The 2,946-nt window shown below is 59.7% G+C and overlaps 1 long non-coding RNA gene across 1 annotated transcript; it reads right to left on the bottom strand.

The window, feature by feature from the left end:
* Positions 1-1,062: 1,062 nt before the first annotated feature.
* Positions 1,063-2,130, bottom strand: LOC141408579 (uncharacterized). Its single transcript, XR_012424127.1, has 2 exons — positions 2,086-2,130; positions 1,063-1,455 (listed from the first exon to the last, which is right to left on the bottom strand). It is a non-coding gene; the product is annotated as an uncharacterized lncRNA (long non-coding RNA).
* Positions 2,131-2,946: the final 816 nt, after the last annotated feature.

Raw genomic sequence — 2,946 nt, 5'->3', positions numbered from 1 at the left:
AGCTCAGGTGAGGGGTCCCTTTGTCCCGTGAGAGCCCCTGGCTTCCCCAGCTGAGGCCTCAGCCTCCTCACCACAGGTTGCACCCAAGGCCCCCAGGGTGGGGATTTCTTTATCCCTTTGGGGTCCTCAGGCTCTGTTGTCAGGGAGCCAGCATGGACGGATGGCCCATGATGGGGGGCAGGTGGCCTGCAGCCAGTGAGGACAGACAGACGGACAGCAGCACACCAGAGCTCCTGCCCGGCAACCCTGCCCTCGGGCCAGCCTCTCTCACTTCCCTAACTCCTGATTTTTCATCAAAACAGCACACAGGCTCTTAGGCTGTCCAAGGTCGCGGGGCTGCGAGGGGAGCTGAATGAGGCCATTACGTTGGCTTCTAATGTCCCTGCGGCCGCAGCTTGAAAGCTGCCTCGATCAAGCACCCGGGACACTCCAATTTCCGCCTGTCCCACGGCGATCGTATCAGGGCCTGAGTGATCTCTTCGCTGGTGGGCGGCGGAGCTGCAAGGGCAGCCTGGCGGCCAGGAGCCCCCACCCACACAGCCACCCCTGAGCCCAGCCATCCCCTCCCTCGGGAACAAAGGGAGTCGCGGGCCATGGCCGACAGGGCTGAGAAACAGCTGCGTGCTGCCTGTAATCGTCTCCCCGAGTCCCACCTGGGCCCTGTGCTGCGGTTGGGCTCAGCTCATCACTAGCTGGGCACCCTGTCATTCCGTTCTCTTTCCCCTGGAGGGGCTGGGGGAAGGCAGGAGCAGCCCTTACATGCCACCCATGTGAGGAGGTGAGGGGGCTCCACGGCTCAGGGGCTCAGAGGGGCAGCAGCCCTCCTCGGGCATCCTCAAGACCTCAGGCCTCTGTCACCCCCTTATAAATGGCCCAGGGTTCTAGGGAGTTGGCTGCAGCTGGGCCTCATAGCAGCCCCCAGCCTGCCAACTGTGGGCAGGAGCTTGGAGCCAGATGGCTTGGGGTTGAGAATGTGCCGGTGCCTGGAGGTCCCTGAGCCTGAGCCTCCCCCCCACCCCGGGGATCTCCATGATCGCCCGGATGTCAGCACGCAGCGATTCATTTGTAAAGAGCTTTGTTTCTGAGCTGGTGGCTGTGGGATGAGAAACCAATTTTTAGAACTTGACTAAGCAAAAACAGGAAACAACCCAGATGTCCCTCAGCTGGGGCTGGATAAACAGGCTGTGGCCTGCCCCTGCAATGGAATACTACTCGGTGACAAAAAGGCGTGTGTCGCCGGAGCTGCCCCGCCGATGCTGGCTCACAAGGCTGTGCTCGTCGGGTTCTGCTGTCGGCACAGAGCTCAGGCTGCCGTTGCCAGGGCCGTGGGGCTCCTTGGGGGGATGGAGTGTCCTATATCTTGATTATGGTCACGGTTACATGACCACATGCATTGGTCAGAACTCCCAGAGCTGTGGATGAAAAAGCGGCATTTTCCTGTATGTCGTATACTGCCTGTAAATAAAACATTGGAAAGGGTTCTTTCTTTGCACGCGACACAGACAGCAGCCTGGAACGGGCCCGGCTGGGCACTGCTGAGAAAGCAGAGGCGGCTCCACGCTCACCATGACAGCCAGGAGAGGACCTCACGCCGTCTGTCCCTTCGTCCCTCGATGGGCCTGGAGCCCAGGAAGGGCTCTCGGGGTGGGGGTCTTCCCTCACAGGCCTGGCTGCCCGTGGACAACGGTGGCGCCCTCCCCAGCACTTGCCTGGCCTGGGGGAGAGTGGCCGGCGGGGCGGGCCTCGAGTGGGGACTGGGAGGTGTCCTGGGGCTGAAAGGCAGGACTCCGTCGGAGGAGCCCTGCTTCCATTGACGTAACAACTGGGGAAGTGTCACTAAACTCACAAACAAGCCAACAGCAGAAAGGTTACGCCATGTGGGGGAGGGGGACAGAGGTGGAGGCGTGGCACCTCGGAGCGCTCAGCCCCTCGGCTTCTCTCCCATTCCAGCCAGATGCCTTCAAAGGTCCTCGGCTAAGTAAACATTGGGGCTCCCATTTCCTCCTGCACAGCAGCCACAGCTTTCCTGCAGACTGGCTCCCAGCCTCTCCCCCAGGGCCCCCAACAGCCCTCTGCGGGAATTACCTGCGGGTAAAACAGCCTCTGTGGGTCCTCTCCTTCCCGAGAATCGCGGGCCTTTGCCGTGGCCCTAGTAACATGCAGCTACGTACGCTGGGGCCCTATTATCCTATTGGCCAATTATCCTATCAGCCACGTTAGATTGGCCACCTGTCACTGAGTTACTTTCCCTGACAACAGAGGAATGGGGGAGCCCTGGGTAGGCTGTCCCGAGGAGGCGCAGGCTGTCAGCTCCTATGACCTTCAGGTCAGGAGAACTGGAGGGAGAATGAAGGCAGAGCCACTCCCACTGTCTGTGGGTGGTTTTGAGCACGTCTGGAATCTCATTCCCATTTTGCTGATGAGAAAACGGAGGCTGAAACCGCCCAGATAATCTCCCTGATGGGACTCAATGCATCCAGCCTGGGGACTCTTAACCTCACCTGTTCTGGATAATGCCCCCAGCCCAACCCAGGCTGCTCCCGGACTGCATATATCAGTATCCTGGGGTGCAGCCTGGGCACCAGCATTTTGTAACGGTCCCAGGTGAGGGGCTTCCTGGGCCACTGACTTGACCCTCCTCACCCTCCTCAGGCCAGGGGCACTCCCTGTACCATCTGAAAAGAAAATCATAGCCGAGATAACTCACCTCACACATAATTTTGCAAAAGAGTCAATGTAATGCCCTAACCATTATATGGAGGAGGAATTAAAGGGAAATTGTATGATAAAATCATATGTTTTGCAATATGTAAAGGCTTGGTTCTGTCTCCAGGGGGAGCCCAGAAGCCCCGCCCGAGGCGTGCCTAGGTCATCATCTCCCCGAGCCGGCCCCCACGGCCGACGCCGACAGGCCGGGCCTGGTGTTCCGGCTTCCAGCAGCTGCGC

This window comes from Macaca fascicularis, chromosome 15 (genome assembly GCF_037993035.2).
Source record: "Macaca fascicularis isolate 582-1 chromosome 15, T2T-MFA8v1.1".
Lineage (NCBI taxonomy): Eukaryota > Metazoa > Chordata > Mammalia > Primates > Cercopithecidae > Macaca > Macaca fascicularis.
The sequence above is the reverse complement of the archived record's forward strand: the minus strand, read 5'-3'. Positions and strand labels throughout refer to the sequence as shown.